Genomic DNA, 9,512 nt, shown 5'->3' on the forward strand with positions numbered 1-9,512 from the left:
AGAGAGAGAGAGAGAGAGAGAGAGAGAGAGAGAGAGAGAGAGAGAGAGAGAGAGAGAGAGACAGGAAAGCACAACACCCAGTCCTTCGGGACACTGGAGGTTTGTAATCACTGTTAGTATGCTATATACATGTTATAATGTTCAACCGTGGGCTTTCCGCAGAATCATTTTGGAAGTGAAAATATATTGAATCCCTTTTCTAAGACTTTACTTCATAGATCTAGAGTGCAGACTGGAAACAAGATTTTAAAAAAAAAAAAATTCCTAGGCAAATGTAAAGTCTAGACAAGGTTATAGGCTACGGCATCAAGGGATTCTGTGTGAGCGGGCACACACACTCAACAGCATGCCTGTGTGGAGGTCAGAGTCAAACACTGTGGACTCGGTTCTTTAATCCTTACCTGGGATCTGGTGCTAGAACTCTGACTGGCAGGCTCGCAAGCTTCTGAAGTTTCTGCACCCAGATAAGCCTCTCTGCCAACACAATAATCTGAATCAGACCAAATCAAATCATTAGAAAAAGCCCAGGTTTAATGAAAACTAACACTCAGGGATGGTTTTCCATGCCCCCAGAGAGGAGCTGGTAAAGGAAGACCGGAAAACCAAGTGTTGGGTCTCTGGGTTGCTGTTTAAATACGCTGTGGGCGTTGTCTTGAGCATGTCTGAGAGGGTCATAATTTGGTGGGCTTTCTAGTGGGTGGAGACTGAACTGAGGCAACTCCCAGGGAGGGGGCTTGGGATGGATCTTCCCCCGCACCCAAACATTCCAGACTCTTTGGATATGTGGATGCCAGGGGTCGCCTTAACCTAAACATTCCAGACTGTTTGGATATACGGATGGCCGGAACTGGGTGGCGCTTCCACCCGAACAGTCTCTGTGTCGCCCAACAACACTTGGGTTCAAGTGATCCACCTCAGTCCCACAGCAGCAGGCTCTACAAGTGCCTGCTTGCTACAGGCAAGTTTACAGAGAACTTTTGAAAACCTGTCACTCATTTAGTTCCTCTCTAAAAAAATAAATATGAGGAATTCTCTCCCCCACCACCACACTTCCCTTCCATTACAGGGTTTCTCTGTAGCTTTGGAGCCTGTCCTGGAACTAGCTTTTGTAGACCAGGCTGGTCTTGAACTCAAAGAGACCCGCCTGCCTCTCTCTGCCTCCCGAGTGCTAGGATTAAAGGCGTGCGCCACCACTGCTAGGCGAGTAATTTTTATTGTATTGCTTTTAATATAAGTAAATGCGAAAAGGGTGATAGGCAGTTAAAAAACTGAAAGTGGAAACATACCATATCCCCTTAAAATCACTAATTTTTTTAAAAAGCTTTTTTTAAAAAAAAGTTTACATATATCCTATTAGGAATATTTCCTAACCGAGCCTCTCTGCCTGTGCAAAATACTCCAATCAAACCATCAAAAATGCCGTGCTCTTGGGTGGCCGGGAGCATAGGTGGAGCAAAGCACACGCAAAACCTGAAACCACGCCTTCCTTCTCCGGAAGGGAGCCTAAATACCCTGTGGGAGTGGTCCTGACCCTCTCCACAGAGGGTTCAGCGCTTGGCAGGCTGAGAGTTGGAGTCCGAGTGCACGGCGATGCCCAGTCCAGGGGCTGGGTGGCCCCTTCCAACTCAATATTACACATACCTGTGTATTTGTATCTCAAGCAATAACTTAATTTGTACTAAAAAGAGCATATTACACATGGGAACCTATATGCTTTGTCTTTCAATGTTCAGTACAGCATGCAATTGGATATTTGCGTATGCAGTATATGGCTGCAAAGTTTTCATATCCGTATTGTGTTTTATCCAACCACTGAGCTGAACATCGGCCTAGGTATTATTCCATTGCTATAGACAATCCTATACATTGATTACAAGAGTTATGAGGCTTCTGCCAATATTTTTTACAAGGTATACTCTTAGGCATGAGATTGCTGAGTGCAATTAAACTTTGGGTAAATCTAGCGTGAAACCATTCATCGCCTTTAAAAAAGAATTGATGTCACTCATGCTGGAAGAGCAGGGTGGGCTGTCACCATTGTCACCATGAAAAGCACTCATAACCGGCCAGGGCTGAAGCAGTAATCAGACACTGGGCGGAAGCCCCAGGACCCGGTACTTCCGATCACGTGGCCTTGCCCGCCCCCTTGGAGACTGCGCGCAGGCCCGGGACGCCGTGCCAGTGAGCCGCGTGGGGCGGGGCGAGGACCCCAGCCCCGGAAGGTGGGTTCTCGGGGTGCGGCGATGCGTGCGGGCGGAGCTTTCCGGCACGCTGCTTCCGGTCCCTCGGAGGGCGGGCCTGGGCTTCCGGTGGCGGCTGGCAGCGGTTCTGAGCTAGCGCGGGTCGCACTCTCCTGCTGCTGCGCAGTCGTGAAAGCTGATCCTCAGGTCCCTCGCACCCCCGTGTCCTAGAATGGCTGCTGGGACTGCGTCTTGGTGCCGGCTCGGTCCGTCGCTGCCTTCTGAGCCGAACTGCAGGGCTCTTCCCGGCGGCAGCCGAACTTGCGTTTCCTGTGGTTGCACCCAGCTGTAAATAGCAGAGGTGTATTAAAGCAGTTTCCGTCCCCGCACTCTGTGATGACGACCTTTAATGCAGCACAGCCCCAAATCAAGCGTATTCCAGGGATTCAGACTCAGGCGAACCTTCTTGTCCTCTTTAATACCAGACGCTGGCGGTAATTTGCTCAGCTGCATGACTTCATTTAAATTGAGCAGGTGTTTTTTTAAAAAAATATTTGTGGATACAGTCTTGTGCATTAGCATTCCTAGATCAGGAACCATGTTTCCTGATACATGTATGCACCGCTAATATAAAGACCTCTATGCATTTTTGCTGAACGGCTTTTGTGGCTTTCAAGATGACTTTCTTTCAGGTCACATGTTCTTATAAATCGCTGGCTGCTAATTACATGAAAGCAATACCTAGTTAGCTCAGGAGTAATGAGCCTTTACATGCAGTGTCCAAGCTAGTAGTCAGCCATCAAATGTAGCTGGCCGTATGTTTTTATTCATCCAAAGTGATATAAAACTGCTAAAGTATTTTCCCTCCCTGAGCCTAAAACCAAGTGTGTCACCCTGGAGATAAGCATTGGGATAGTGTATGGGCCAAGTGCTTGCTTGCTCTTAGAGCGCCTTAGTCATTGCTTAAGAGGAGTCACACGTGAGTACCTTTACTTTCATGTCGTCTTTTATGCCCAGTGCATGTTTACTTGAATGAATTATCTGCAGTAGAAAGGTTTCTAAAACTGACGGGAACGTTCACTTAGCTAATGTGTAGTTTATTTTTAGAAGTCTCATTTTAGGTACCTAATTTTAGGTATCAACAAAAGAACAACAAAACCTACCATTTTTCAAAAAGAGAACTATGGAACAGAAGAACTATTTTTTGTTGTTGTTGTTGTTCAAGATAGGATTTCTTTGTGTAGCCCTGGCTGTCCTGGAACTCACTCTGTAGACCAGGCTGGCTTCAAACTCACAGAGATCCGCCTGCCTCTGCCTCCCGCATGCTAGGATTAAAGGCATGCGCCACCACTGCGTGGCAGAACTAAATTTTTTAAAGATGAAAATCATCTATTGCTCAAATTGAGCAGTTGTCTAACTTTGCACTTTCTTTTATTTAGGTAAAGGAATCTGGTATCTTAGCTCTATTGTACACATGGTGACTGACTAACAGTTATTCTTGAAAAAGCTAAGTACATGGAAAATGTTCTCATCACAACATGTTAATTATGTGTGGTAACTAATTAATTAGCTAGGTTTTGTCATTTCACATGTATGTGTACTTCAGAACATCATGTAGACTGCAAATACATACAATTTTATGTCAGTGTAAAAACTCCACTTTTTAAAAATTCTGCTTTTTAAATAGAGGAAATACGTAAGCATATGTAGGCATGCATGAACAGTGTATCAGAGTAACAAAATTTAAATTCTTAAGGGTGAGCGCATGGACTCATTGCCTAAATTGACTGTGATATTCACAGTAATTAAGAACAATATAGGTGTTAATTTTAAATAATTTATCTCATAAATAGTACCATGGATAGTTGAAAGATAGTACTTTTCTATGTAAGACTGTAATCATAGCTTTTTGAAGCTGTTATCATGTGGAGCCTTCTGTTCCTTATCAGCCCTTCAGAGTGCACTGCAGTTTTTCTTGGTCTGAGTCAAACCTTGTAAATGTTCCATGCTCGAACACTGAAATTTGAGGGAAGCTGCATTTGGTTTTATTTGTCTGATTGTCAGGAGAGGTTAACCTGTAGTCCACATCTATTGCCGTTTGCTGGTTTTTGGTGGTGGTGGTGGCATTCATGGTGACTGGAGAGATGGCTCAGGAGTTAAGAATGCTGCTCTTCCAGAGGACCTGGACTTGATTTTCAGCAGCTACATGGTGACTTCAAACTGTAACTCCAGTTCTAGGGGAATCCTATGCCATTTTCCAGCCTTTTAAGGCACCTGACATGTACACAGTGTGCAGACATACATGCGGGCAAAATACCAAGACACATAAAATAAAATAATAGTGAAAGCACTCACAAAGCTTGTGTTCGTGAATAACATGGTATTTGGTTTTCTGTCATTTTGCACATGATTAAAAGAAATGAAAGCTTACTTTCTACATTTTAAAAATGAGTTCGTTTCTACTGCAATACAACATTCCATTGAATGAGTATACAAATTATCCATCCTGTCTCTAATGGGCTATGTTGTTTCTTATCTATTGCTGGTGTGGTCATTCTTTCAACATGACTCAAGTGGGCTATTGGGTCATGACTTCTCAGCTTTGGTGATGCCATCACCACTGGTTATACCATATTCTTGCCAACCTCCTATAACTTTTTGCTAGTCTGCTGGATGTAAATATCCTAGCTTGGGCTTTGCGTTGCATTTTATTTTTCTGATGAGGTTAAGCATCTTCACATGTGACTGTTGGCCACTTGGAATTCCTCATCTGTGAACTGTTTGCTCTTGTCTTCTGTCCATTTTCTTTGTCTATTTGACATTTACTTACTGTCCATAGGGAGTCTTCATGTTTTCTGCTTCTTACTTTGAGGGCTATACGTGTTGCAAATTTAATATATTTTTTCCTTTCTCTTCAGCCTATTTACCTTTCCTCTCCTTTTTGTTTTCTGTTTTCTTATTATTTGCTTCCTTTGTGTTCTTCCAATGAAATCTGATAAGACTGCAGTCCAGCTCTGAAGGTAAATGCTCCCACTAGCAATTCATGTAATTGACCAAATCAAGCAAAACCCAATGAGCACAGAGACATATTGTCCCAGCTTCTTGTCGATCACAGACAACCCAGAAAAAAACTGTGGTGATGGTCCCCTTACCTTTTTATTACCTCTGGACAGAGTCTCACTATATAGCCCTAGCTGGTCTGCAACTCACTATGTAGACTAGGCTAGCCTTGAACGCACAGACAACCACCTGTCTGTGCCTTGTGAGACCTGGGATTAAAGATGTGTGTGCCACAGCTGGCCCCTTGCTCTTCTTGTTAAACTTATTTTTGCTATTCTATTGTGGGATAATTTTAAAAACAGCATATATCTTAGTTTTTTCAAATAACAGTTAAATGCCAAGTTAAACTCCAGCGCCCTCCCCCCCACAGGACTAGAACTCATGGCATGGGCTATCAGCACATGCTTTGTTGCTGAGCTGCATCCCAGCCCAGCTAGGTTACTCAGAGCAGGAGTTGACTACAGACTCCAGAGTAGTTTCCTAAACTTAATCTATGTGAAGTTTATACACCGAGTGAAAGTTCTGGCTTCTCCCTACCAGTGCACACACTGACTTCCCCCTCCAAGCCCAGGCCTCTGGTGCTTTCACATGTCCTACCTTCTGCCTGTCTTAGTGCTGGGCTTGTGATGCTAACGTTTGTCCTACCTTCTGCCTGTCTTGGTGCTGGGCTTGTGATGCTGACATCTGTCCTACCTTCTGCCTGGTGTAGCACTTGCTTTGTTAGAGTAGCTGATAAATCTCCTTTTCCAAAGCTCACTTCTAATAAACTCAGTGAAGATTTTGTTCCTAAGTTTTTTGTTTTTATAAACTTGCTTTTGTTTTTTTTTTTTTGTTTTGTTTTTTGTGTTTTTTTTTGTTGTTTCGAGACAGGGTTTCTCTGTGGTTTTGGAGCCTGTCCTGAACTAGCTCTTGTAGACCAGGCTGGTCTCGAACTCACAGAGATCCACCTGCCTCTGCCTCCCAAGTGCTGGGATTAAAGGCGTGCGCCACCACCGCCTGGCTAAACTTGCTTTTAAAATGAGTCATAGTTTTTTTTTCCTCTTAACTTTGTAAAGTTTATGGGTTGGAGTCATTTAATCTAGGTCCAAGTTCTCCTTTAAACAAATTGGATATGTGAGTACATATATGTAAAATGTTAACCTCAGACTGAAATGGGTTGGTCAAGATGTTAGCTCCTTGTGAATATGGCAGTATCAGTGTGGTTTAGAAGGCAGACTGAGGGTCATCAACCGACAACTGGGGTCTTTGAAGCTGATGTGTGTGTCATAGTATTTTCAATTGTAGACAACTGTATAAGTTTAATACTAAGAATATTTCCCAGTCTACTTAGTGTGGTTAACAGCAGTTGAGTCTCTACTGATAACAAGCATCATTTTTATTCACTTCATTTCCTCATTCATATAAAATTCTTTATCTTGCTTAAGTCAGAGTTGTAAATCTCACACTCTGATAACAAATTCATACAATTATAAAATTGTTTAGATGAAATTCAAAGGTGCTAAAGCAATAGCTTAGAGTTTTAAGAGCACTGGCTACTCTTTAGCACCTATGAGTTGGCATCCAATCCTCTGTAACTCTGGTTTCTGGGGAAATCTGATGCTGTCTTGTGGCCTCAGACATCAGCCAAGCATGAACATGTAGTACACAGACACACACACAGGCAGCATAACCATTTACATAAAATAACCTTTTAAAAATGGGAACGGGGGGGAGGGGGAGAGGGAGAGAATATTATGTAAGATAAGATCTAGGATTGCTACAAACCTTTAGAAGGATTGGTTTTGATTTGGAGGGCTATGTCTGACACGCACACGTGCAGCGATTGCTGCTGGAGACGCAGCTCAGTTGGTAGAGTGCTTGCAGCGCACACAGAGCCCTGCATAGACCTGGTGTGGTCACCCATGCCTGTGATGTGAGCACTAGGAGAGGGAGGCAGGAAGATCGGTGTGCAAGGCCAGCTGAGACTCACAAGACCTGTCTCACAAACAAGCATGCCTTGTAAACATCCAGCTGTGGGACTGCGTGTTGAACAGTGTTACAGATTAGGTAGTCTTGAGGGTTGAGCAGACATGTAGCCGAGACTGTCTCTAGGAATAATATCAACTCATTTTTTAGTCCTGATTTCTTTCTTCACCTTGTAATTTCCACATTTGGCCCAAAGCACTTTGAAATATGGGCAACAGAGGGTTGTAATGGTTATATATTATGGATATAAGCTTTTACTTAGTTAATAACCACAGCCAGTATTTGGTTTTTAGGAGAGTTGAAGTGTCAAAAATAAGTCAGTTTACACAAAGGGAGCAGGATACTCTGAGCTTTTTCCTAACCTAACAGAATGGTTTCATGGGAAGCCCCAGTTTTTTTCATGTATCAGTTAGTGATTTTACCTTATTGACTGCCTTTATTTTTCTGATTATTACCTACTTGCAGTTTAAGGCAGATGATAGAGTAATAAATTTCATTTGATTAACAGTCACTGGGTGCTGGGCTGGTGTTGCCTCTCTGCACGTCTTCCTCTTGTCTCTGAACACAAGCTTTCAGGGTGGGCTTAGGCCGCATTTCTTTTTTTCCCCCACCTCAGAACACTCGGGCCAAGTCACCCTGGAGCACTGTTTTTAAAGGAACACATGCAAAACTCCCAGTGCCCCTAGACTGGCTACCCTCCCTCTGTCACCTCTAGTGGTGTCCTTCACCTCTATGCAGGCAGCCCAACTAGTCTTGCTAGCTAGTCTTGCGTAGTGTTGTCCAGGTTTGTCTGTTGTTGTTGTTCCTCAAATTAGCTAAGCCTTTTCTTTCCCTCCAACTTTGATTCTTTCTCAGTATGGAATTCTCTCCCACCAGTTCTTCACATGTCTGACTCATGGGGGGGGGGTAGTTTGATTATCTTACTCTACAGTCTGTTCATTTGGGGGGGTAGTTTATCTTACTCTATAGTCTGGTTCTTTGCAGGATTCCCTCACCCCCTGTCACTTTCTCTCACATCACCCAATATAATTTCATCTTGTGTCATTCTTACTTCTATATTTGTTTGATATCAGTCTTGCCATGTAGAACGCAATCCTTGAGAGGGCAGAAAGCTTGCATGTCCCAATTCCTGAAGTGCCAGTCACATAGTCATTGATCAGAAAGCATTCATAAAATGATCATCTCTAATGAGAAAACTCAGAAGGAGAATCTGAAGATAACATCATTTGTAATTCTGGTGGCTTTTAAAGATGAGTACCAAAGTTGTTCCTTAAGAAGCTTCTCTATGGACAGGCTCCAAAGTTACAGAGAAACCCTGTCTCGAAAAACAAACAAACAAACAAAAAAGAAGCTTCTCTGTCGGTATTGTAAACAGTGTGGTTAGATGTGACCGGGACACTTCAACCTCTGTCATGTTGTCACAGAACAAAGGAATTGAAGTAACTGCTCCAATAAACAGTTCGGGTACCTACAGGACCCCATACATTGACATCTTCTACTAGGAAGAGATTGCTCTTTGAAGTCACTCCAACCGTGATGTCATGATGGTTCTTCCCACATGGAATCACTGGAATGTGACTATAGTCTTAACATATACACAAGCACTGAGTTACTTACAATAGAAAGAGTGAATAAAAGACTCTACAATCCTCTTGTACAAGTTAATCAAAGGGGGAAATCATCTTAGTGTCTATGTGTGAAAATGGTGTGAAAACCTGTTCACACCTCTCTCTTGCAGAGAGTGATTATCTGGTGGGGTAAACAAAGACTGTGTTCAAGTGAGGCACCCACCAAGGGTACCCAAGAATCCACGGACTCCTTCAACAGAGAGAAATAGTGCAGAGAACAGCTGGATGTTCTTTGATATTGAATTTGATATGGAATGAAAGCTCATGAAGCCTTAGGCTGTATGCCGCTGCTCAGAAATTGCCTGTCTTTTCTGATAGTGGGGAATTTTCCTTGGTTTGGTGGTGTTGGGTCCATAAATCAGAGTAAAGACCAGCTATAATCTAGTATTTACAAGTGTTCTATTGTTGTGGAATGTTAGCTGGAGATAGGTTGCAGTTGTTTATGATGTGGAACTGTTGTTTAATGATGCAAAGATGTATTGCATTCTTTTATGTTGAATTTGTTTAATTCTGTGAAGCTGTTTTACTTTGCCTGTCTAAAACACCTAGTTGGTCTAATAAAGAGCTGAACAGCCAGAAGCTAGGCAGGAGAAAGGACAGGTGGGACTGGCTGGCAGAGAGAGTAAACAGGAGGAGAAAGCCGGGAAGAGGAGATCTAGGAGCGAGAAGGAGATGGGGT

At 43.1% G+C, this 9,512-nt stretch overlaps 1 protein-coding gene across 3 annotated transcripts in view; it reads left to right on the plus strand.

Annotated features, from left to right (window-relative positions):
• The first annotated feature begins 2,149 nt into the window (after positions 1-2,149).
• The window catches only part of Rfesd (Rieske Fe-S domain containing), an 11,690-nt gene continuing 4,327 nt past the window's right edge, over positions 2,150-9,512 (plus strand). The window contains exon 1 of one of the 3 annotated variants that reach the window (XM_005356555.3): positions 2,150-2,222. The gene's annotated coding sequence lies outside the window, so the exon portion shown is untranslated. Of the gene's footprint in view, positions 2,223-2,301; positions 3,160-5,149; positions 5,201-9,512 lie in introns of those variants that run through there. The other 2 variants (XM_005356554.3, XM_026783854.1) reach the window with 2 other exon arrangements.

The sequence above is a fragment of the Microtus ochrogaster genome, chromosome 19, assembly GCF_000317375.1.
Source record: "Microtus ochrogaster isolate Prairie Vole_2 chromosome 19, MicOch1.0, whole genome shotgun sequence".
In the NCBI taxonomy this organism is placed as follows: Eukaryota; Metazoa; Chordata; class Mammalia; order Rodentia; family Cricetidae; genus Microtus; species Microtus ochrogaster.